At 37.9% G+C, this 27,487-nt stretch overlaps 2 long non-coding RNA genes across 4 annotated transcripts in view; one reads left to right on the top strand and one right to left on the bottom strand.

Moving 5' to 3' along the window:
• Nucleotides 1–2,734: 2,734 nt before the first annotated feature.
• Nucleotides 2,735–7,537, top strand: LOC135224488 (uncharacterized). The gene is made up of 4 exons (XR_010316755.1): nucleotides 2,735–2,957; nucleotides 5,956–6,047; nucleotides 6,794–6,941; nucleotides 7,406–7,537. It is a non-coding gene; the product is annotated as an uncharacterized LOC135224488 (long non-coding RNA).
• The window catches only part of LOC135224487 (uncharacterized), a 21,232-nt gene continuing 653 nt past the window's right edge, over nucleotides 6,909–27,487 (bottom strand). Inside the window, exons 2-4 of one of the 3 annotated variants that reach the window (XR_010316754.1) lie at nucleotides 9,811–10,093; nucleotides 8,267–8,697; nucleotides 6,909–8,078 (exon numbers count right to left, since the gene is read on the bottom strand). This is a non-coding gene — a long non-coding RNA (uncharacterized LOC135224487). Of the gene's footprint in view, nucleotides 8,698–9,810; nucleotides 10,094–27,487 lie in introns of all 3 variants that reach the window. The other 2 variants (XR_010316753.1, XR_010316752.1) reach the window with 2 other exon arrangements.

The raw sequence follows: 27,487 nt of genomic DNA, 5'->3' as shown, positions 1-27,487 counted from the left end.
TTGCATAGAACCATTGGTTATTCAGCAACGGGACCAACGGCTTTACGTGACTTCCGAATCGAATTCGCGGCCACCGAGGTGGCAAGTCAAGACCATACCGATCACGCCACTGAGGCGCTCTACTTATTGTGTTGTATCTTGATTGTATCTTGATGGCTTGTAACTGCATCATCGTGGTTTTGCATGTTGCTGCTAGTATTGCTGATGGATACTCAAATAATGCTGAGTACGTTTGTGACTCTATCGAATGTTTTCAAGTAAACTTAATTTAAACAATCTTTATGATCTTAAGGCAATCGCTGTTTCATTTTACTTTGACCATGAGTCTCTCTCTCTCTCTCTCTCTCTCTCTCTCTCTCTCTCTCTCTCTATATATATATATATATATATATATATATATATATATATATATATATATATATATATATATATATATATATATATATATATATAATCCATAAATCCACGGTAGAAAGGCGAGTGATGCTGGGGACTTTGAACAAGTGCGTTCGTAGTTTATTTCTACAATCTCAAATTCACACTGGATCAAAAAAGATGTTGTTGGAGATTAAGCCAGCCTTGTGCTGGCACGGGCTCTTGCTCCTAGAGCAGCCCGTAATCAAAAAAGAGGTTGAGAGACTTATTTATACAAAGGGAGGGCGGGGTTACAAATTGTTTATCTAGGTAGAATGTTCTTTGAGCAAAAAAGACATGGGAAGAGGATCAAGAACTAATTCAGGGTGGAGATTTATATTCCTCTCCACTATAGCGTCACCGATGAGCGCAGATTGTGAATTTACTACGTGACCTCTCTTGTCAGGTTTCGGGCGAAGTAAAACACAAATGTTGGGCTCCGGTCCACCTGCCAAACCAGAGGTTCTTCTCTTCTTTCTGCTGTTTGTATCTGCCAGCCGCTAGACCCCTCATGATCACTCTCATCCGCATCCACAATGGGGGGTGGGGGGTTGAATCACGAGGGCTGGTGATGTCACTGGAGATCTATCTTCCACCTGCGACACCGGGGAGGGAGAAGAGGTTGGGAGACCAACGATCCCCTCAGAACGGTCTAGAGGTGATGAGGGCACTTCGACCGAGGGGGAGAAGCCAGTTAGCACCGGGTGGGTATGGCCGTCTCGACTTCGTGTCGCAACCACATTTCTCCAGTGTTTCTGGGAGGCGCGGAAAAACTGGATGCCGCATTTAAAGGAGTCTGGTGGCTATCTGTGTGTTTGTCTAGCGATTCCTGCACTCCTTTGATCGCATCCCAAATCCGTGCAAGATTGTTTCCACAATTTTAAGACTGTATAGGGATTGCTGTAGTCCTTTGATCACATCCCAGATTCTTTAGAATTTATCATTTGTTTCCTCTATTATTTCAGTTTTTTTCCAATTATTTCTGATAGGGATTTTGCTGTATGGAAGGCATTTTCTGCCGTGTAGTACGCCGCAGGTAGGCTGAGGTCAGCATGCCCCTTTGGAGGCAGATTGTAAGGGTCATCAGCGTAGATTTCCACCGAGTAGGTCCTTAGCCACTTAATATGATATTTTCTTGTGAGAGGACAGGTTTTTCGCGGATCGCTCCTTGAGAATGCTCTATAGTATCAGATCTTTGCATTTCATATATGCAACGTTAATTTCCTCATCGGAGAAGACATCACTGACAGATTATATAGCGGACGCGACGTCGGAACGGTTCGATTGGTATTGCCAGTGATGAGTACTACTTGTCTCATAGGTGGTATGTCTTCCAATATGAAGCCTGGCTGGGGAAAAAATGGTTGGAATAATAATTATAGGTCCAATAATGTTAATAATAGTTATAATTCGGGTAATAATAATAAGGGGAACAAAGCTGGTAATAATAATAAGTATTTCACCAACAGGTTTAACAAAATGTCTAGTAATTATGACCCTGAGAAGGCAAATTCATTAACGTGCTTCTTCTGCAACAGGAGGGGACATGTGTTCTATACCTTCCGGAAGTTCCAGCAAGGTAATACTCGTCCTGTAATGGGGGTCTGAAAAAAAAAACTAATTCGACAGACATCGGATCAATGACTGTCTGGCGTGGATTCCCTGAAGCCTTATTCTCGTTTTGGGTGTCTGGGCAGTGTAGATGGGTCTTCTAAGAAGCGGGTAAGAATTTTACGCGATACTAGAGCAGCAGGTGTCTTTGATCTTATGAGAGGTATTGACGCAGGATTTTCTTGGCGAGCATACAGAATTTGTGTTGTCAGGTTTTCCGGATACTGTTCAGTTTTATCCAATTGAATTTTGTTTTTGGATTTGTCCTTTTACGAGAGCGGTTAAATTGGCCGTTGTGGATAAGTTTCCAGTGAAGAATATTGATGTAGTCCTTGGAAATTATGTGGCCCTTAAAAATAAATCATGTCCAATATTAATTAGTCCCGAAAGCGGAATATCTGTAGTCACTCGCTCTCGGTCTGCACTTGTTGACGCTGCAGTCAACCGTAGATGTAGATCTAAGTAGTTTAGACCGTAGTGGTAGTGTAGTTTAGATGATATTGGTATTGGTAAAAATCAATTTAATTTGACTACAGAGGAGCTAATTAAAGCTCAGAAGAATGACTTTTCAAATCTCCCTATTGAACCAGGTGACATCTCGGACTCGAGTCCTAAATTTATACTTACAGGGTAAGTATAGACCTTTTGCTACCAGTGAAAAATCTGAAGTGGTCAAACAAATAATGGTTCCTTTTGATTACAGGAGAGGTTTAGTGTCGTTAGCCCATGAGAATGACATCGGAATTTTGGTTTTCACAAGACGACGGGAAAATTGCTTGCGGGAGGTTTTTGGCCCAAGTTGAAGGCCGAAGTCAAGAAATTCGTGAACAGTTACGTCGTCTGCCAACGGGTTGGCAAGCCCAATCAACTCGTTCCAAAAGCACAGTTGTTTCCCATCCCAGCTGTCGGCACGGTCTAGCGGAACCATTCAAGTAAGTCGTCATCAAGGCCTTGGTCGTCATAGACGTCGTGGGGACTCTTGCCCCGTACTCGTAGCGGCAACTAATATATTTTAATATATTTTTACTATTTTAGATAGGATGTCTCGTTATCACGAGGCTATACTGTTACGTTGGTGTTAAGTGTGAAAATTGTAGAATCGTTAATAGTAGAATTCTTTACCAGGTTTGGCTTGCCCAAAATAATTCAGTCAGATTGTGGAACCAATTTTATTAGTAATTATTTCAGGGATAAAATGGGTAAATTAAATATTTAAGCTCGTTATCTCTTCTCCATATCATCCGGAGAGTCACGGAGCCTTGGAAAGGTTTCATCAGATGTCGAAAAAGTATTGTCTAAGTCATGGTTCGGAGTGGGACAAGGAGTTGCCATATTTGCTTGCGTTTCATTCAACACCAAGTCAGTTCTTAGGTTTTTCACCATTTAATTTGATATTTTTATCACTGTGTGCGTGGTCCTCTTGATGGGAGGAGACGCCCCTCACAGTAATTTGTTGGACTATATGTAACGGGTCTAGGGGACAAATTGACCAAGGCATGGAAGTTTGCTGAGGAAAATATGCTGTCAAGTCCAAAAAGGATGACTTTTTTTCTTTGATCGCAAAACTAAGGAACGTGATTTCGCTGTAGGCGATAAGTTGTCGGTGCTTCTACCCATTTCTGGTAACCCTTTGAAGGCGTCTTTCTCTGGCCCAAGGAAAATTTTGAAGAAAATCAGTCCTATAAATTATTTGGTGGAAACTCGAGAGAGGCGGAAATGGTTTCAACTATGCCACATTGATATGTTGAAAGCATATAAGGAACGGGATAAGGTGGTGCCCATGGCCACCATAGGGACTACTGGGAAGTCTGCTAATGAGAATTATAACTTTCTTTTTCAGAGGTTGAAGATGATGAAAATAATTGTGTATCGGATCAAGGTAATTGGCGCTCTGATAACAAAGGGTCATTAGTAAACTTCGGTAGTTTGGTTTCACATCTGAGTAATGATAAGCAATAAATCTTTGAAGAGGTTGGTGAATAATTATAAAGGTTTATTTTCTGATGTGCCAGCCAGAAAGACCGCTTGAAAACATGTGGACGTGGGTAATGCTATTCCTGTGAAACAAGCCCCTTATAGGTTGTTTTATATCAAGGTAACCATTTAAATGCCCTCGCCGATCCCGTGGCATCGAAACTGGGGTTTGTCAGCGGCGGCCCTAAATTATGCCGTCATTATTTTGATGAAAATTATTTGGTTTGTACTGCAAATATGTGAAGCCAAATGTTTCGATATCTTTCAATGAATAATAGTTTTTCCTTAAATTTAACTTGGGCATACTCTAAGAGGGCAACACTTTTTCATCATAACGAGACTTCTGACAACGCACCAATTCCTTCCGTAGTGACCATAGTGCGCTTGAAAGAAAATAGTTTTGTCTTAGAATTAGGAAAAGCTCCGGAGACCTCTTGTAACTACAGTCAGACCCTTGGGGCTAAACGTAAAAACTATATTTTTCCCAAAGTATCTCTGTAAATCTCCCAATATATATTGCTAGTGCTACAATATATAAACCCTTGTCTATATCGTTCAGTCACAAAACATGAATAAACGATATCTCCGTGCGGAAGCTCTTCTGAAATATTACCAATAATTAAAAATTCACACTCGTGTTGGTCCGGTAGAGTACATAGCAGACCTAATAGTACTATGTTCAGCCAGGTACATCAGGATTAGGTAAATTTAGACTGACTATTTGACTGGGTTTCTGGTCATGAGTAGCTATCCCATTTTTCAGATATACGGAATTATTTTTTTAGGAGTCTATATCACTCTGCTTCAGTCAAGTGTATCCTCCCTGCAGTGGTTTCTAAATGTGTGATGATGATGTAAGCACATGCATAAAATACGGAGGTGTTGCTTCATGTAAGCTGCAGAACCTCTTCTAAAAGGGTACCTATACGATAGTTTTCCATACCCAGTCATGATGGGATGGTAGCTTGAATTGCTTAGATTGGAATTGCTGCCATAATGCTGTAGATTTTTTCCTCGTGATAGCACAGGAGTTAGATCACTGTCCATTGCTATTAAAGCAGCTAGTTGGTGGTTCAGTCATTTTACGATTTCCTAAATTTACTTTCACACTGAATCTTCGGTCCTTCGTAAGTTTTTGCTGGTTTAGGATTCGGCAAATTTTTACCCAAAAACTTCTTGCTAAAGTTTACTAATTTTTATAACCGAACTTATGTTAAATGCGACCATTAACCAAGGAAACGTGCAGTTAATTAAGAGAATTAGCGTGTAAGCTACTTTAAATTCGCGAAGCGGTGGTACTAAAAAGAATGGTAGTAGCTAGCCTACTATTCGGAAGAAAAATGTACAATAAAATTTATATATTAGACGTAATGCCATAATAATGCTAATTTGCTTTCTAAGACAAAAGGTGTTTTGACAATTTATAAATACACGACAATTGATGATACTGTGAATAGCCATCACACACTTCATTTCCTTAAGCAAATTTTTGTACGGTTAAATCTGCTTTTGGGTAACTGCAATGTCCAAAAGCCTAATGAAAAGCAGGCATCGTTTATGCATAAACAAAATTATGAAACCAATTAAATTTCATTTAGATTTACTGAAAGAATAAACCACTTGTAAAGTTTTTTTTACATTTAGCCTGTCTGAATGTTCAATTCAGTCGGATGGTTCAGTTCATAAGTTATGGTGATTTTCACTCTTGAATCTCTTTATAAAAACAGAAAATTGTTAAAATTAAGTTTAGGCTTGCCTACTTAAGTGTCTTTATTTTCATATTTTGTGTGTCGGATAATTCAGTTCTCAAGTTCTTATGGTGAATTTCACACACTAATGTCTTTAATTAAAATTTAAAGTTAATAGTTTAGTCTTGCATGGTGCACAATTAATTTTCGAATATACTGCATGATGTACAATTAATTTTCGAATATTTTTTTTTTCTTTTTTTTACAGAAGGCTCGTGGGTTGCCAGCCACCATCAACCACATTGTCCATGTAGGTAGAATACGCCAAACTGGTGATCTTATCGACGGTAACAGAATTATGTACGTACCGCCCCTTTATATAGAGAAGAGTTCCGTGTCCTGAGATCCACACCAACCGTCGCTTTCACCTCCAAATCTCTGTTTTTCACTTCTACTATTAATAAGCTCTTTGTTGCTACAGTTTCTCCTTAGCTAGCAGGAAAGTAATGCTGTGATCCATCACAAGTTTGTATGTTACAAAAACACAAATTTCAAAAGCACGAGGCAAAATAGATGGAACAGTCTACTCTATCCCCGGTCACTTTTTTGCCTAATCTTGACTTGGAAGTATTGAAAACATATGTTTTCACTGAACATGCTTTCACTAATGAAATCAAAAGATAGGATTTTAATTTATTAGAAACTTGTCATATTAGTAGTACTAGTTTCCTGAATTGTAGATGAAATAGTTTGCATTTAAGAATAGAGACTTGATAGAAATGTGTGTAGGTACTACATGGACTTTTTTCACGTAATATTATATTACTTCGGCCTCCTCGCTATATTTACTGAATCGCATTAATGTTTATATTATTTTTAGTTATTAAATTGACCTTTCAATATAGTATAGTACTTCCAATCATAGTATTCTAGTTATAGAATCACTGCATAACTAGTTTTACAAGGATTTTGAAGGAACAAATATTCACCAGCACTTATTAAATTACTTAATTGGTTTTATATTTAAGAAATATATCCTTTCATGCAAATATTGGGTTACCATCGAGTTATATGTTTTTGGTAATCGCGGCTATAATCTTTTACAGATCCGAGGGAGTGATCGATAACAACGGTAATAGGCACGAGATAAAGATTGACAATGGTAAAAGGCACAAGATAATGGGACATACTGCTAAAAGGCACAAGCTAAATAGAAGAATATTCTTTATCTTGAGCATTTTATTATTTACAAAGGTACGTATAAGGCACGAGATAATGACAATGATAATACCAAAGGCACATGACAACGAGCAGGAGGATCAGATGGATATATGGTACTGATAAATTTAACTTTGAATATTTGGAATTTAAATTTGCAATGTTACTGTTTTCTAGTGAATATTGAGCAAAGTCTTATTTGCAGTTATCATTTTTTCCATGCATTTGGAGCAAATACAGGTGGCAGAAGAGTGATCTTACTTCACTAAACAGTAATTAAAGTATATGATTATAAGTTATTGAGAAATACATAAATGCTTTGTTCTTTGACTAAGAATATTGTGTATTCATATAGTTTTTACTTTGCATTTATATACTTTCTACTTATTCTGTATAGTATATGACCCTTGACTAGTTTTCAAGTGACTAAGTTTTTACTGTACGTATAGTCAAAATTAAATTTGGAAAGAAAAATTGGTTTTATTTTTTGCTATCCACAGGTGGAGAAGTAGTATAATGTCAGCAGCTCCACAGACGGAGAAGAGACCTATGGAGATAGTGTTTAAAGATATTCACCACTGGTTGAGATGTCAAGAGACTCACAGGTGGAGAAATTATGTCAAGAGATCAACAGATGGAGAAGATCCACTTGTGGAGAAGTGTGTTTTGATGTGACTTCTCCACTAGTGATTCTCTTTAAAGATCCACCAGTGAGGAAGACAAAACCAGTGGAAATGTGTATTTGAAAAATCTTCCAAAGAAAAGCGTAATGTTTAGAGAGATCAAACAGTAGAGAAGTAATACGTCAGAATATTCACGGATCAGCATAGTTAAGCGGTGAAGAGAAAATGCCTCCCCTGAAAGACATTATTACTCATTCAGTACTTTATTTACTAATATAGACAGTTGTTTATTGAAATATTGACATGCTGAAGTATCATATGGCTACCTCTGGTGTCATCTTTTAGGCAGCTGCTTTGGTGAAAGTGTTCCATACATCGTTTCCTCTGCATTACTCCTCACCGGAGCTCTGGTGAAGGAGGGTGGTCCACAAGTTGCTGCCTCTGTAGCGCAGTATTCTTCTTAAGAGAAAGAGGTCTAAATGTTACTGCCTCTGTAGTCATCGTTCAGCAAATTCCATCTGTGGATCTCCTGCCATAACTACTATTCCACCTGTGGATAGCAAAAAAATTGGTGAATTTCGATGCATGGTAAAACCAATTTTTCTTTCCAAATTAAATTTTGACTAGATGGTTACAGTGTAAAACTTAAGATACTTGAAAACTAGTCAAGGACCATACAGTATAATGTTAAAGTATAAAGTAGAAAATATACTATATACTATCTCCCAATAGCTCTACCGAAGGAGGGTGGTCCACACATTGCTACCTTTGTAGCGCAGTATTCTCCTTAAGAAATGTCCACTCGTTGCTGCCTCTGAATTAATCTTCCTCCCAATAGCTCTGCCAAAGGAGGGTGGTCCACACATTGCTACCTTTGTAGCGCAGTATTCTCCTTAAGAAATGTCCACTCGTTGCTGCCTCTGTAGTCATCGTTCTAGAAATTGCACTTGAAGGAGGGTGGTTAACATGTAGCTGCTGCTCGTTGCTAACTGGGATTTTGGCTTAGCAGCTGATGGCCTACATGTTGCTACTACACCTTATGTCAAATCTTTTAGAAAAACTGATCACTATATTTTTACAGTGGATGAAAGACCAGTCTTCACTACTTCAGGTTTCTTGACTGTAAAATCTCAATTGTGTGTGTTAACCATTCCCTGGTTTTCCATGACCTGCAAATATGTAAAATGTCATTTTAAGTGTAGATTGATAAATTAAAATCTACCTTTACATTTATCCGCCATTCATTTTTTGATTTCCATACTTTCACTATTATGATAATTTATTAGAAATCTACTATTTTTTAGTTATAATAAATAAACAGCCTTGATTATTTATTACTTTGAACTGTTTCGGTTTGTTTTGTATGGGGTTTTTACACTGCATGGATCCAGTGGCGACTCTGCAACGGGTTACGTATTTCTGGTGTAAATATAATACACTGCAGCATTTGTTGGAAAAATGCCTGAAAGAAATCTTCTAAAAATTTTCGTCAAAACATATCAATCAAGCTCAACTAGTTGAGGTACTTGATCAAGAGTAACAGCTATAAAAATCCGATTCACCATAGAATCTTAGTATGTGAAATGAGCAGACTGCACAGTGACAGTCTTGTTTGCTCTTCGTCAGTCGTCACAGAAAGTGAAGAGCACAGCAAAACTGAAGTATAGTAATTACTTCCTTGACTGCTCTGCATTGAGTTGGGTCACTTTCACGGATGTAAAATGAGAGAGGGGGACGGACCAAAAAACTCAGTCTCTGATATCGGAATGAACAAAAATTGCTCTCCTATTATAGAAACTTCAGTGTAGACCTCTTCTAAAATGGCTGGGCAAATGATTTTGGGAATGAGACATCTATTATCTTAAAAAAAAATTTCAAAACAACAAAGAGAGAAAGTGGTATTACAACTATAAATAATATTTAACAACACAGTTTTGGACAATAAAAGTCTCTTAAAATTAAAGGAATAATTAATTAAATTGAAAGCAAAATGAAAGGAATAATTACTTAAATTGAAAGCAAAGGCTAAGTGACATCACTTCCTATAGATAACATATTCTTATAGAGAACGTTCTAGAACAATCTTACGAAAGATTATGTAATCTTCACGTGGTTTCACAAGCAAGACAAACGAACAATACTTTATGCATTGCGAAAGCAACAGCAAAAGATATATCATACCAAATTAACAGAACGGACATGTGTGAAGTCTATTACATCCACACAAGGCGCATACCTGACAGCAAGATTCTAGCAAAAACCTTCACTTTACACCTCGTTACCTTAAATGTATGTTATGACTCTGAAGTCCAGATGTGAAGAGCAAGGTCGGAGTAGCAGCTTTTACGATAGTTTAACAACTGGTGGCCAGCACATTGCTTCTTATGTTCCTTTGAAATCTTTTTAGAAAAACCGGTTTCTAAATTTTCTGATGGATGGTAACCAATCTTCACTTCTTGTGATTGCTTGACTGGCAAAATTTCGTTGAATAGCGACATTCTGTGATTAGTACTTTGGTGGAAGGCCCAGATTCTTTGTGTTGACTGTGCCCCGATTTTCCATGACCTGGAAATATAAATCAGTCAGTAAAATTAATTTTTAGGGTAAACTGATATACAAAAAATTTTCAATTGACCAGCATTTTGTCCTCCATTCATTCTTTGGTTTGCAAACTTCCACGATCATGAGAACAACAATTTATTGAAAATCAGCTAATACCTATATAAATTTTACTAAAATTGATAAATGAAAACCCCAGATTATTAGTACTATGATTCTTTGAACTGCTTTCAAGTAATGTTCTTGGGTTACATACCTCGTGTAAATTTAATACACTACCTTCAGCCATTTCTGTTACAAATGCTACTGTAAGGACGGCATTTCTGCCGAAATGTCAGTCCGTCCATGGTACATACCTACCTTTTCTATATATATCCAAAATGTAGAGTAGATTACGGCCTTTCCGCCAATATATATCTCCTAATTAGGCATCATGTACGCCTAAAATATGTATATTTGTATGTGCGAGAAAGTACAAATCGCAACAGGACTCCGTCCCCTTTTGTATGTGCGCGTCCGCACAGCCTCCTTATATATATCGGTTTCTGATTAATAAACCATATCTATGGGCTGCTCTAGGAGCAAGAGCCTGTGCTGGCACAAGGCCAGCTTAATTTCAAACATTAATAAACCAGTACAGTTCTCTCAATGTCTGATCAATCCTCACAGTACCATCATCGAACAATCTGCTACTAGAAATATCAAATCAAGCTAAACAAGTTTCCACTTACACTTCATCAAGAGTAGAGAGTAAGCAATTACTTAAAAAATCAGATTCACCATAGAATCTTATATTCTATTAACTGGCCAGACTGCATAATGACTAAGTCTTGGTTGCTCTTCGTCAGTTGTCACAGAAAATAAACCACAGCAAAACTTCAATACGTATAGAAATTACTTCCTTGGTTGCTCTGCACCGAGTTGGGTCACTTCAGCACACGAAAAGAATTCAGACAAACTGTTTCCAATCCATCCTACTATAGCTTAAAACAATCCAACCCTTAACTCTCCTCATTGATCGAGATATTACTACCTCTACCGTTTTACAACCAGAACTCCCTTGAACGTGTAGATAACCGATATTCCCAAAGGAAATGGCATACACAGTTATAGTCACATTTACCTCAATTAGCTCAAAGAACAGGGGATTCCCTTACAAACTGCCTTAACAGTCTTTAGTACTCTTCCACAACGGAACTCATAACATTCCAAAGGTGAATGAGTTCACAAACAAAAATACTAAAATGGGCATATTACAAAAATTGTTCACTTAAGTGTAATCATTATATATATCACAAGACATTTAGGAAAAACTTCAGTTATTAAACTTGATGAACAGCTTTGAAAACATGCAGTTTTGGAAGACAGCCTATAACCTCGTTGGTTAGGCAGCAGTAGCATATTCAAACAAGCTGATAAGTGAAGGAGAAAGAATACAAAATAACTCTCGAGACCCTTCGTCCAATCCCTTGCAGTTATCAAAGATTATGCAAAGGATAGAACTCGTGGTAAAAGAAAGGCTTTAGTATGTTAGTGGATGCGGACTATTTTCCATTTGATGAGCAAAATTGTTTCATCAACTTGAAGAGCAGTGCAGGAACTCATGAGACTGACTATCTGCACATATCTGCTATAACAAAGTTCAAGGTGATGAAGGCAGACACCAGATTACAAGAACCCAAAGTTCGTGCCTCCATCATGAAATAATAAAATAAGGTACGAAATAATAAAATAAGGTTATCTTCGCAAATAAATGGTAAAATTGGAAAGAACAAAAAATAAGTTTTAACTAGATAACAAGGACAATGACTGGGTACACTTACCCTCCAGGAATAGTAAAGCCCCGTACACACTATGCATCATGATGCTCGCAGTGTTAGATGGATGCGTTGAAAAAAGTGTTTATCAACACGAAGCCGCATCACCAACGTGTTGATGGGTCGGAGCCATTTCATTACTCAGCTTAATGTTGCACCATCATTCAGAGGGGAAGGACGGCCGCTCTCCACCATCCGCCAAACCCCTTGAGGGGACAAGGACTAACAAGATATTTTATTGAATTACTGAAGTAACATCCATCTGTTTGGAACATTAAATGCAAGCATTACAAGATGAGAAACATCAGGAGTGCAAGCTTGGAAACTATAAAATCAGAGTTATCGAGTTTCATAAACTGTACGCTGCGGAATGAAGACATTACTAAAAAGCTGCACACACTGAAGACAATTCTACAGGGAAATGTCTGCAATCAAAGCATCTACACTCCGAAGTTATGGTGTTTTGATGAGCTACGTTTCCCGTAATAAAATATTTGTGTACCTTGTACCTATATGTGAACCTTGCTTTTAAATAATCCTCCTTAAGGACATTATAGATGGCTTCACAGGTTTCGGGGATGATTAGACCGAGGCTCTGTTTTGAAATCCTGGTTGAATATTGGAGGCTTCCATACAATCCTCCAGCTGCAAGAACGAGCTCCCAGTGATATGCTGTGTCGAGAGCTGGTGTCCTGCTTACAAATTTATGGTTCAGTTTTTTCCAACAATTTATAAAATGCAAGGATTGGCATTGTTGTGTAATTTTCAATCTGCTGGATTTGCGACTTGTAGCCCCAAAAATATTTCATTGAAGCTTCAGAGGTCGCCGAGAAAGCCATTGCTTACACCACAAGGTTCTACATTTCTTCCTCAAAATTTCTTTTTTGAAGCACACAGAGCAACTACATCCCACAGTAGTCTCCTGGTAAAAAGTACATCATCGGCAGACATCCTGCCGTTGAAAGCTGAATTGCGAGAACAAATGAGCAGTGTTGCAGTAGAGTTTGGTCGCTATTGAGTTTATTCAACACCACTACTGCATCACGTAGTTGATACATGATGGCATAGTGTGTACCATGCTTAAGACCCACTTAATCATCATTTACCCCTAACAAGGAGTTCAAGTACTTGGAAAGCAATAGCTCGTACATTATACAAAGATCTGTCGAAGTTTATGCTGCTAGATTATAAATTAAAGATAATTAACATTGCTTTAAGTCGAGTCATCGTTTATTTCCATAACATTTTTATACAGTAACCAAAAGCAGTAAAATAACCATTTCAGATTACAAAATTTGGGGGGATCTCTTACCAAGATGGTTATAAATTCTTTCATTCCACAACTGAACTGCCAACATACCAATGGGGGATAGGTGCTTACCTTGATTAGGTGCCGTGTCTTGGATGTTGGCGGTCATTTCCCTCCACCTCTCTCGATCTCTAGCCGCTTGTTTAGTTGATTTACAGTATAATATCCATCAAAGTCTCTCAGCAAGCTGTCCCAAGTATTTTACTCTGGCTACCTCTCGGTCTCCTCCCCCCCATCTTTAATTAAGGCACAAATGGTCTATGTCCAACAAAATTCATGTCTCTCTTCCTTATTTCTCTTACAAAGGCTCTGTGTTCCAATTCTTGTTAACACCTCCTCATTTGGCACTAGCTGTCCATGATATTCTGATCATTCTTCTGTAAAACCACATCTATGCTGCATTCAACTTTGCTTTCAATTCACTGGTGATTGTCCAGTTCTCTGATCCATACATGAGGGTGGACCCCACATAAGTTTTCAGAGCTCTTGTTCGAGTTCCAATTCTGTTACTTGTTTAAAAGTTTTTTTTTTAATATTCTTAAAAGTTTTTAGCTATCAGAATTCTTCACTCAATATCTTGTTTTGCTCTTGCATCTTATATTAGTAGACTGCCCAGGTAAACAAAAGTTAGCTTGTTTTATACTTACGTTGTTTATCAATATATTACAATTTGCTAGATCTTGATTCTCTGATGCAACTAAAACTTCCGTTTTTCTTACGTTAATTTTCAGTCCCATTTCTTCACTCTCCCTGTTAACTGTGTCTACTAATGATTGCAGTTTCTCAGCTGTGTCCGCAATGATTACTGTATCTGATATTAACATTTGCTCCTCCCAACTTAATCCCATCCATATTCTCTACACTTCTCAAGATGCTCTCTCCATATATTGCAGACAGATCTGGTGATACACATCCCTGGCGACCTCCTCTCTTTATTTGCACCCATTCTTTAAGTTGTCGTCAATGCCAACTGCTGCCACTTGACTCTAGTATAAGTTGGTAACTTGTTGAATGCCCTTGCAATTTATGTTTATTCTTTGTAGTATTTTTACCAACTCAGTGTGCCTCACTCTATCAAATGCTTTTTCATAATCTATAAAACACATCTTTCTGAACTTCTATTGCCCTTTCTGTTAACATTCGCAAGACGAAAATTGCGTTTTCTTGTTCCTTTCCCCTTTACAAATCCGTATTGTTCCTTTGCAATTTCTGGCTTTATTTTTCTTTTTATTTTGTTTAAAACCACTATTACAATTATCTTTGTTATCTGGCTCACTAAACTGATGGTCTTATATAGATTGCATTCATTGCACCAGGTTTCTTAGGTAGGCTATGAAGATGGATTTGTACATCTCTTTTGGTATGTAACCTGTATCATATATCTTCCTGGCTAACTCTGCAATTTTTCTTAATCCAAAATCTCCACTTGCTAATATTTCAATTGTAAGTTCATCGTTACCTGGGCTTTTTCCTTTCTTAAAACTTTTAATTACACACTTTCATCGTCTAGTATATCACCTCCATGCATAGTATATGTAGTCTCGGGTTTTCACCCCTATTACTCTTCAAAAAGGTCCTTTACTTAATCTTCCCCACGTTTCAAAACCTCTTCAATTTCTGTCACAATTATTCCTTCACAGTTTTTAAATCACATTTCCTCTCACTACTTTTTTCCTTCCCATTACCTCCTTTATCTTTCTTTGCATACTCTCATCTTATGATGTCTATCCAGTTCTTCCACTTCCCCGCACGCATCACACGCGTGTTTAATTTCCAAGTTTAGTTCTTCATATCTCAGAGTTGTTTTCTTTATTTGTCTCTCCATTATATGTAATGTTAAGTCAGTCACCCATCTCTCTTCCTCTTCTTCCTGTTTGGGTACCATTTCATTTGTTGGTTCAGTAAATTCTATCCTTAACTTTCCCCAGTCTCTATCCAGTTCTTCTTCCCCTTCTAAAGGTTCTTCACTATTTAAAACTTCGTATCTGTTACACACTTCCACTCTGTATTGTTCTTTAAGTTGTTCATCTGTTATGATTAGTTTCAGTTGTCTTTCTTCTTTTCTTATTTACTTCAATTTCAGGGCTATATTGCTATTACTGGAACATGATCGCTGTAACAATCTGGCCCAGGAATGTTTTCATGTCCATTACAGCATTTCTTAAACGTTTATTTATGGCTATGTAGCAAGTTTCATTTTTACATCCTCCTGGGTTCTTCCATGTATATAGTCATCTAGGGTGTTTTTAGAACCATGTGTTTGTTATCAACTTATTTCCATCAAACCATGAAATTAATTTCTCCTCTAAAGTTATGATCACCCAGTCCAAACTGTCCAACCAGATCTTAATATCAGTCACTCCCCACTTTCGCATTAAAATCTCCCATGACCACCGTGATTTACATTGCTCCAATGACTCTGCTATTTGATCACAAAATTCATCAGCCTCCTCCTCTGCACACACTAGTGTTGGTGCATACATTTGGATGAAAATGTTGAATGGATGACTCCTTATTTTCATCATAATTACTTTATCTGACACCGCCAAGTATCCCTAAATGCACCCTGATACTGTCTTACTCACCATAATACCCACTCCTCTCTCAAGTCTATCTCCTCCAGAGAAGTAAAGGGTGTGGTGTGGTCTTCACTCTGTCCTTTCCCCATTACTCTCCATCGTATTTCACCCAATCCCAGGATACTCTGATTCATTCATTGAATTTCCCACTCGACCTCCTCAAACTCCTGCTCTGGCTTATTGTCCTCACATTCCACGTGTCTATTCTTATCCTGCTTCTGTTATTAAAACTGTTCCCCTCCCCATTGTCTAAACCAGCTCCACTTCCACCAATTCACCAACACCGTCCTCTACTCCACTAGTGTCAACACCCTCACTGCCAGCACTGTTGTCATTATTGTTACCTTCACCGTTGCCATCCCCAAGAGCACCATGATCATCCACTACCACAAAGCCACTGAAGTCATGAGAATTATTAAATCCATCATGATTTCACAGATTTAACCTACTGACGCTGCCCCCGACTTATCCCCAATATTTCCACGTACATTAAATCCCAGTATTTCCATGTACGTACATAAATCCTCTAAAACAAATTATTTGGGTTGCTAAAACCACTAAAAAATTCACATCAATATAACCACTAAATTCCTTTATATCACTGAACTACTAAAGTCATCTATATCACTAAACCCACTAAAGTCCATATTATTGTTAAAACGGCCAAGGTCCATAGTATCCTTATATCCACCAAGGTTATGAGAGCTGCTTACAGTTCTGTTCTTTTTCTTCCTCTTATTCTATTTCCTCTAATTACTTCTGAATCCCCCCTCTCTCTGCAGTAGCATGATAACGGTCTGGATCCGACTGCATACTCGGCGTTTCCTACTGAGCAATGTTGCACTGACCTGACAATTGCCAGTGCCCCCATAAACACTGTTGGCTAGATCAATTGTTTGGTTTTGGATCATTGTTGTTTTGGAGCATGTAGTACATGCTTGGGTCTCGCAGTCCCACTCCACGGTGGCAACTGATTCCCTCCTATGCATCAGGTTCACTTCACTGGGTCACGCCAGTTTGCTGTCTCACCTTTTCTGCCAGTCTCCATTTTGGATCATGTGCCAGATCAACTGCTCCAGACTTTGTGAACTGAGAGGTGATGTCCTCAATTCACAGTGTATTGTACGCACTGCTACCCTCAGATGGTTTTGCCCATCAGCCCAGATGGTTTTGCCCATCAGCCGAGATGGTTTACTGGGGTGTGACCAATGTAGTTCACTTACATCTACTGAGAGCTGGGTGATCCAATGACGACCCGATTTATATACCCATCCTTATTTGGATGCGGATGCTACATAATTCCCGGTACTATGCCTTTACATCAACCCCATACACCCCTTCAACCCCACAGGTTCACAAACAAAAACACTAAAATGACCTCATTCCAATATTTTTTCACTTGTGTGTAATCAATACATACCGCAATACTCTAAAGAAAAATGTGTTACTAAACTTTACGAACTGCTTTGAAAGGAAGCAAGGGGAGGACAGCTATGACCACTTTAAGCAGCATTAGCAAAATATTAAAAAATTAAGCTGTTAAGTGAAGGAGAAAGAATAAAAACTTTCTTATAAGCCTTTGTCCAGTTCCTTTCAGAATCAAAGATTATGCTGGTGATACAATTCTCAGCAAAGGCATTAGTATGTTAGTGGGCATGAAGGGCCATTTTAAATTTGATAGACCAGGGGTTCTCAGCCTTTTTGTTCCTCTGTACCCCTTGGGCATTTTTTTATAGATTCCAGTGTCCCTAAAAATTCAGGATGAAAAAGAAAAGCAATGAAACTGATAGTGATATTGTCACACCTTTACTAGCAGAGTGTCTCAGTAGGACAGTGACTAAGCCAATCACCGTACTGTCCCCAACCGGCTACAGATTACAGCTTTGGGACGTTCCATAATAGCAAAAAATTAATGGTGTATTCACCCCAATCTTGACATAACTTAAAGCTTTGCTTACTAAAAAAGAATTTTAAAAAGTCATGACATTGTGCAGTCTCAATGTAAATTACATTATGTATTGCACAGTACTGGGTATTCTCAAAGATCCAATGTACCCCCTGAAGAGTATAAATGTACCACTAGGGGTACATGTATCCCAGGTTGGGAACCCCTGTGATAGACAAAGTAGTTTCATTAACAGAGACCATTACAGGAACACACTTGCACAAACTGATTAACAGCACATATCTGCTGCAATAAAGTTCTAGGTGATTAAGAAATACCAGACAAGAACGAAAAATCCAATTAGAAAACCTATGATTCCCTTTGTAAATAAAAGGGGAAAATTAGGCCAAACAATGACAAGTTTTAACCAGATAAGGAGAGCGCACTGAATCTACCTTCCAGGAATAATAAGAGCAACTTGATTCATTATCATTAAATCCCTAATATGAGATCCAAGTACTTGTGAAGCAATGGCTTGCATACATCATATAAAGACCTACCGAAGTTATACTTCAGATTATAGATTTAATTAGTACTGCGTAGGATCATGTTACTCTAAGAAAAACTCTTACAGTATTCAGTAACAAATTGTAACCACCAGTGCTAAATACAAAAATTTGAGATATATCTTACCAAGGTTATCAAAAGTCCATATTTTGATGACATGTTGGTAAAAAAAAATAATAAAAAAAGATTGGATCAGCTTTTTGCGACAGTCCTTCACAATTAGCAAGCATAAGTAGAAGGCAGGCAGCTGAGGCTAATAAAACTAAAAGAAACCCGATCAAACCTTGCTAGACCTTCTTTATATTGATGTTTATTGGTTTTGCTGCTCAGGCCAGACATCTTTGTGGCTCGGAACTAGTATCTCAAGAGGTTAAAGTTCCGATATTTAGTCCTTCAAACTGGATGATCTGAACCAGCATGTGTCAGGAATATCCAGCTACTGATGGTTTTTTGTATGAGTTTATCAGCCACTCCTAACTTCCACCAAACCTCACAGAAAATGAAGGTGTAACCATAGAAATCTTTAGGTCTCTTGGTGGTCTAGTCTCATATTGAAAACCCTGCATTACCCTTCTGGAACCGCAGGTATGATCTAATAGTAGTTTACCTTGAGGGAAATAACTTGGCTGAAGAAACGGCAAAAGTAACTTGGATAAATTCAAGGACATGGAGAGGTTGCGAGAGATCAGTGACCGTTGCTATTTGTGACGTGGAATCATTGACTATCCGACACCGAATCAGTTCAATATCACCTCTAGAATATAAGAATTTTAATGCTCATATTAGAAAATACTGTGCAAAGTACACACGATATGGAGTATGACATCCCCATGAATGCGGAGGTGTATCATCTAAGCAGGACAGCAGACAGCATCCACTTCAATGAGCATCTTAATGGAATTTTCACCAACCATCTGATGAGACTGATAAGGGTCGAGTGTGCTGGTATGAACGTCGGGAGCAAGTAACCGAATTACTGCGATTGTCAATACTTTTAGTTTTATAGTAATTTAATGTAACTTGAATGACATGGTTGCCTCAGTAGCAAGCAACTTGCAGATTAGTCCCTTAAATTCTCTACCGACTGATGCATTGAGTGACTGAGGCCCATTGTGAACTATTGGAGACATGCTGTGGCAGTGTAACAAAACCAATTTTATTGCATGAGAACAGATGAACAACTGTTAAGAAATCTCTAACTAGAAAGTCTGAATCAAACTTTGAACCACCAATTCGTAGAGTCCTTGATGAAGTGTAATGATGGAAATCATTAATTTTAAATTTATGGCAGTAAATGGAAATTTGTGGACTGGAAAACCTAATTGGTTTTTATCTTATCAAGATGTCAAGTTAGCCACTCAAAGTTGAGATTGTCTATGATCGAGTGTACATACGTAAGTCTAACTGTCACCAAGTGCACAGTTGCATAAGCTCAAATTGCTCTGTCCGAGATGAGTACGGCAATGCTGAGGGGAAATTAATGCATCTCCCCTTATATTGATTTGAAATTACGTATTTCTTCCTTGTAAAAGGGAACCAGTATAGGAGTCCAATGTAAGAACCATTATAGGAAACCAGTATAGGGGTCCTGTATACGAATCAGTGTGGTTCTAACTGTTATGAAAGGACTACAACTAGGAATGAATTGCTTTTACAATATATCCACCTACTGTTAAGTATATTAAAAAACTCCATGGGAGCCAGACTTTCCCTCAATCCTAACTACAACAATGAAAATTCGACCGTCTCCGACATCAAGTACCTGATCCAGGTAAGAATAGGCCAAGAATTATATTAGCCTAGGCCTATGAGGTACCTTTATATTAGCCTATGGTTTGAATTATGTACAGGCTAGTCTGAGTTAATTGTCCCAAAATGTATGGTACTCTCCAAATGTTTAAGTCAGAACTGACACCTCAGTACTGTATGGTAAATGCACGGTAAATGCACAAGTAATAACAGGAATATAATTAAAATTTATACATTACAGAAGCAAATAAAGTAATTACCTTTCTCCTCACTAGAATTTAATTCCTTGCTAGCATACAGTAGCAGCAGACTTGCTTGCCAGAGTTATAAGAAATTCCCTTGCCCATATTCATCAGCAAAAATTAACACCTACACTACTTTTAAAGATTTGTTTGATATTCTTGCAAACCGACGTCCTGACCTGGATAACTTAACGAAGTTTACGTACTTGCTTGGTGCCCTTGAAAAGGAACGGCTTAATAGTAGCCAAAGCTGCAAGTGTAATGCTACTAATTTTAAGTCACGTTAAGACTTACTAGACTGTTACCACGGTATTCAACAACAAACTAATTATTCTGCATTGTCGACATGCTAGTACCTTTATCAACCAGAAGCTCTCTCAAGGTGATGTATACCTTAAGACAGATTACTTGCAAAAGTGTGATTATGATTTAGATTAATTTTTTGAGGCCCTTGATTTCCTTATCAGAAGTTTAGAAGACAAAACCTTGCAAAAGGGAGAAGAGTCTGTAAGACCAAAGACGACCGCATTTCAACGATAGAATCTGTCAGCAAGAGCATTTGGTGAATGAGTGCGCAAAACAATTGACTATCGAAGGTGACAGCTAATGTACTAAGACATGCTTTAAGTGTTTAGCCAAAAGCCATTATAGCACTCAATGTAACAACAGAGATACAAATTGTGGAAGGACAGACATAATTTGATCTGTAATAAAAGTACTATTCCCAGGACTCTGTCAGAAGTGCATAACAGCCTTACAGTAGATTAAATGTTCCAAATCAGTCATCCAGCCATTTCATGTCTATACCAGTAATAAGTCAAGAGTAGTAGTTTACAGTTCAGTATAGACTTGCCACCAATATTGTTACCAGCCAAGTCAGCCATCTTGTCCACCCAGACCCAGCAAATCCCCGCAGTGTTTCTGGACATGGAGCCAACAGTTTTTTGTCATTAGTCAATTAGCCAAGAAGTTTAAGTTACCGGTAATTAAGTGTGTCTCACTTAATAGTACACCATTTGGGGCTACTGTTATTAATGGGAAATTAACTTTTTTCATGTAAAATTCAGATGGGAGACAGTCACAAGAACAAAATTTATAGCGCATGCAATGTGAACATACCTAACTACAACATAGGTTTGATTAATGTCAAACACTTTCGAAATATAGTGAAAGACATAAACGTGTTAACTGGTGTTGATTATTTCAGCCATTTTGTGATCAGTATGGACAAGTGCAATGGAGTTGATCTTTTCCTGACTTATCAATGGGTATCTCTATATGGGAGGGTCCCCAAGCAGGCACTAAGTTACTATGTCTGTTGTAAGTGCCTTGCGCATTTCTCGAATGCCAGAACCAGCACACTATGTTGATGAATGGTGGTAAATCAATTGGTAACCCCCCCAAAGAGCAATACTCTAAATCAGATAATGTAGCAATGCAAAAGTTAAAAGTGTAGTAAAAACTGACCAGTTATATCAAGCAAGCCTCTCATTCTGCGACAACTAATGTCTAAGCATTAAATACTGTGATGCTATAGCACAGTTGAATTCTTTAGAATTGAAGTTTGAGAAATATCTCTATTATCAAACCACTTACAAGCAGGTCCTTCAGACTTACCTCAACACTGGATTTATATAGAAGTCTCCAATCCAAAAGTAGAGGGTTACTATATTCCTCAATTCAGTATTTTCAGGAGTTCAACCACCCCTCCCAGGACTGTTTAATACCCCTCAAAGTTGATGGGAGAAAGCTACTTGAACGATTGTTTATATTCGGGCCCTAATTTTGTAGAGTTATTATAAGATTTCCTGTTGAGTTTCAGAATAAATTCCTACTCCTTGATCTCCAACATATCTAAAGCCTTCCACTGCATCATCCCTAAACCACAGTATGATACCATGTATGCTCGATTACTGTGGTACAAGGTGCCATCGCGGGCGGCTACCTTTGCTTTTAGGGTCGTGGCATTTAGGATCACCATAAGTCCCTATCTTCTCCAACAGGTCCTTCAGACCCACTTTCGGGAGGGTGAGAGTCAAAGAACGAGCTGAACTTTGTGTTAGGAATGTGATGGGATAGAAATAGTGGATCACCTGAAGATTAGCGACCCCAATACCTCTCCTGAAGAAAATCGACCCCAATATTTTCCTCCTGAAGAAAAGCGACCCCAATATTTTCCACCTGAAGATAAATGACCCCTGCTTGTAGGTGTCTCCAATCTTCAGGTGACCCGACTTTAGCTCATCATAATGTAGAAAAAAAAAAAAAATAAATAAATAAATAATAGATATATATTCATTAAAAACTACTTTATTAAAAATTTGTTAAAAACACAAATTTACAAACAATCAATAGTTAATTAAAAGCGTATTGTCTTGCAATTTCAGTACAAAAATAATCAAACCTACTGTAACCCCTATGGCTAGCGCGCGCAGCCCAACATTACCTCTTGCCAGAACATACCGAGCTTGCCAAGAATCTTTAAATATGCGGATAAGGCGCGAAATGCCGTTCCGCCACAGCCTTACTGTAACCCCTCTTAATTCCTCACCTTAAGAAAAGCGACCCCAATATTTTCCACCTGAAGAAAAGACCCCCCAGCATGTGTTGGGGTCGCTTTTCTTCATGTGATCCGAAATAGTGATCAGTGAGCGTGAAACCTTACAAGGGGATAAAGGGTCTTTGTTATAAGACAACTGGGTTCCCACGAATCGTAGGATCCTTCTTTGTTGGTCTCTAATTTTGGTCCGTTCGGATTGACAAGTCCAATATGTGTTGGAGGAAAATTATTCTTACAGTAACTATGGGAAGAAGAATAGAATGGGATGATATTCTACACAATGAAAAACAGAAAAGGTATGCAATTACCACAGCTCAGTATAGTTTGCAGTCAAACTAAACTGTCCCATGATAACGTAAAAAGTCTTTAAGAGCATAAAGAACCTAATCTAAGAATCCCAACATCCAAAGGTTAATTAACCCCTCCTAGGGGATTCAGCTTGCCTTAAATCCAACCTGTTACCAAAAAAAAAAAAACCCAAAATTCCAGATCACTAGCATTCTCACTCCTCTCACCATCTTAATCCCCAAAAATGAATCCAGTTCAGGAATTAAAATACTTAAAAGTCGTTAACGTGGGTCTCCAAAATGAATAGCTAACAATCTACTGAAGCAAACAAGAAAATGCGGACTACAAGATCTTAACAGTTACGATGATACAAGGTGGTCAATCACTCGCTACTCTAGTTGAAGTCATCATAGATTCTCATGATTTGTAATAATGCTTCACCGATGTCAATTGCTTCAAAAAAACTTTACATACCATTACTGGCTGCGGGGCCCTTGAGATTAACCCAACCATTCCGAATATTCAATAACAAGCCCGCGTGATAGAGAATTCTTCCAAATATTGAGAGTAGGGCCCACTGACGCCACCACTGTTAAGAATTCATTCCAAAATATTATACTGAAAATTGGTATTAATATTTACTTTAAAATTATAAGTGTTATTGTTAAGTAAGTAATTCCTCTTTTAGGTAAATAAATGGACTTATTAAATTGTAATAACAGGTGATTAAGGACTTACAAATACACATTAGCTAAGCCTTATTGTCATATAAACAAGCATATAGTTTAAATATGTTGCTTTGCTCGGTAATGCTAAATAAATATGAGCTTTGATTGCACAGTAATTCAAAGTGGATATTAACGTTTTGTGGTTTAAGCTGGTTTACAGTACTGAAGATTTCTTAGCATGAATAGTAATGCTATTTTTAACTACCATTCAAGTAATCTCATTATCCATTATTAGGTAAGACTAATTATCGTTAAACATCTATTCATGATAAAATTAAAGTTTTCAATATTTGTATTAAAATATTCTAATCAACAATTCGTCAAGTGTATAAGACACTACTCGCTTCTGGAAAGAATTAATTCAGAAAGGAACCAGATAAGCCCAATTTATATATTGAGAGCTTATCTGGTGAATTTCGACTACAATTTGCGAAGCCCTTTGTAGGTTGTCGATTAATTCATTTAAATAAATATTTTTAATATTGCTTATTTAGGATGTAAGATATATAAATCAACTTTTAACACCACCTGACAACGAAAGCCTAGTGTTTTAATTAGAATGGAGTAAGACAGTTGAACTTGGCCCTAAAGAACACCATCTAGCATGCAGGTGCACCAGTGTTGCCAACCGTGGGGTAATTACCCTATACGTAGGGTAATTCAGCCTCAAATCTGGGTCCGTAGGGTAACTGGGTAATGTCACAAAATCTGAACAAAATGTAAGGTAATTTCAAGAAGTTAAGGTAATTTCAAGGAGTTTGTCTTGTATCTTATTTCACTTTATATTTAAATTTTGTGTGCAAAAGATATGGTAAAAAGTAATTTTGATTCCAATCTTTTTAATTTGGTATGGCAAAGCAAGTGCTGCAACCAATGTCTGGAATCTCTGAACCGTTTTATTTCGGATTCTCGATCACTGTTCATTGGTGATGTCCGTGATGACAGCGATATTGACGAGGAATGGGGAAAGTTGCCTCTTTACTTTGATGAGATGGAAATGAAAGACCTCAAGACGAAACCTTTCAATGAATTCTGGGTTTTCCTAGCCAATGTTAAGAATTTTGACGATGTGCCTGTATTTAAAAATTAATTTGTTTTAGCCAAATTGTAGCATTCACTCTACCCCACTCAAATTCTGAAACGGAAAGGATTATTTAACTGATACAACAAAAATAAAATGGGGCCAGAATTATTGAATGCTATTTTGGTTACTAAATCAGCAATGAAGGGTAAGGGGGGAAGAATGTAGAAATAAAAAGATAACTGAACATATTGACCTACACCAAATTTCAATGTATGGACTTAAAAATGAAAATGATAAATAAAAAGTACCCAAAGAACAACAAATTTATTAATATTTATATCTTAAGGCCAGGCGTAGGGTAATGCTAGTGAAAGTAGGGTAATTTCAGTGCCTAGGTAGGGTAAGGAGCTCTTAGATGGTTGGCAACACTGAGGTGCACGAGTGAGAGAGGTTCCAATACTCCTTTGTCAATACTCCTATGTTGCACTACTGTGGCTTTCTCAGCCACTGTGATTGTGTTTTGTACTCTACATCAGTTACGGTACTTAAAATCTGCTAAATAATAACAAGAGGTTAAATATGGCATGGACATGTCCGTAATTGTCTAGTATCAAATATACGCAACCTGCTAAACTGGCATACGAGTCATAGAATTATAGTAAGTCATACCAAAAACCTAAGAATAAATTAACAGAACAGGCATGTGTAAGGTATGCTACATCCGCAAAAGGCACATACCAGTCACCAAGACCCTAATAAAACATTTTACACCTCATACCTTAAATGTGTATTATGGCTTTGAAGGACAGAGATAGAAAGATCGCAGCAGCTGTTTAGTATCCATAATTTATACAACCACCTCTAACACTGATTAGTATAGTTTGCAATTATTCCCCAATAGCATAGTACACAGTTAAATCTTAATAATACTGCCGCTGGATCAGTCATGTTGCTAGTGCTCCCTACAAATACAAACTATTTAAAAAGTTATGGTACCTATGAAGACAAATATGCTGTGTACAAACCCGTCATTGTCTAAGATCAAGTACACAAGAAACGCTAATCTGGCATAAAAACCATAAAACGGATCATGCCATGAATAAGTAAATCAACAGAGCAGGCATCTGTACTGTGGACTACCTCCACATCATTCATATACTCGACATCCAGATTCCTGGTCAAAACTTTACCCATCGCCTAGGAATGCGACTTTGGACTCCCGAGTTCGAATAACTACGGAATTTTTTGGCTATTTGCCCCCAAAAAGCTGTAATTCTCTATTAAATCAAAATTCCAATTAGAGTATGGTTTGCGGTTAATCCTAGATAGTATTCTGTAGTTCATAATTCAAGCAATGTAGTAAACACCAGCTTATAGTATGCAATTATCTATGCAGTATTCAAGTAGCATATAACTAACACTACTATGTAATTGTCCTTAAACTGCATCCAGTTAACACTATATATTTGCAAGTATCCATAAACAGTATCCAGGTAGTATATGTAACCGACGCTCAACAGCATAATATGCAAGCATCCATAAAAAGTATCCATGTAGTACGTATATGTAATTGACACTATACAGTACAATATGCTAGTATCCCTACACAGTCACGAGAGATCGCAAGCACAAACGTTAACTAGTCAAGCAACTAGTCTAAGAATCCCAACATTAAACACTACGTAGATGTCTGACCACCTCTTACCCGAGGTTCCAGACGTGTGACCACAGGCAATCTTACTACCCCCTTATCTATTAAAAAATCTAATATTCAATCGATAAAAATATACCCATCTTCAATAACTTGGGCTCTCCTGCAAAAAAAAAAAAAACAACAGTAGAGTGCATGCATATGCCGAGCAGCGTAAAATATTGCTTTCCTATCAGTACTGTACTGCACCAGTAATATGGACCACAACCACTCGATACTGTTCACCAGTGGCGGATTTATGGGGGGCCGAGCAGGAAATGGCCTAGGGGCCCGCGGCTGTGAGGGCCCCGCACCTCAGCAAAATACTATATATTTAATAATACGTAACCTTAATTTATAAAATTGTTAATTTGGCCAATTTACAAAAAATAGAATATTGTTGGAAAAGAAATTTTTATTCTCACAATTCTCAAAAGTCAAGAGGCGCTCTATTAGAAATTTAGGAAAAGCTTAGCTTCAGGATCAGTTTTTTGGTTGTGAAAGATTTGTGAGAAGTCTGAGAAATCAACTTAAAAACATCTGCACGTGTGCAGATTAATGGAATCCAAACTGCAAACGCCAAAGTATGGTTCGCAATATGATTTGTGCCTTGAGGTGAACAACAAAGAATTGCATAGCTCAGCAGTGCCATCTCTTGCTGGCAGCCATCTAGAGGTGCTACATTTGAAAATAAATCCAGGAAACCTAATCAACACCACCTCCCCCACCCCGGCTGTAAGGGCCCTCTTTGCTTGCCCATTAATGAGAGGCACCCCTAAGGCATCGGCCTAGGGCCCCGCACATTTTAACTTCAAAAGGTGATAAATCCTGAGAACTCCAAAGAACAACCAAGGCTACAGTCTTACTATTCGGGCCATTTCTGGACATTTTGCAACTTGGCTGTATTTCTTCACGTCTAGAAAATTTTAACACTGAACACATCGAAAAGGGATTAACCATCA

This window comes from Macrobrachium nipponense, chromosome 12 (genome assembly GCF_015104395.2).
Source record: "Macrobrachium nipponense isolate FS-2020 chromosome 12, ASM1510439v2, whole genome shotgun sequence".
NCBI lineage: Eukaryota > Metazoa > Arthropoda > Malacostraca > Decapoda > Palaemonidae > Macrobrachium > Macrobrachium nipponense.
This window is presented reverse-complemented; position numbering and strand designations above follow the sequence as displayed.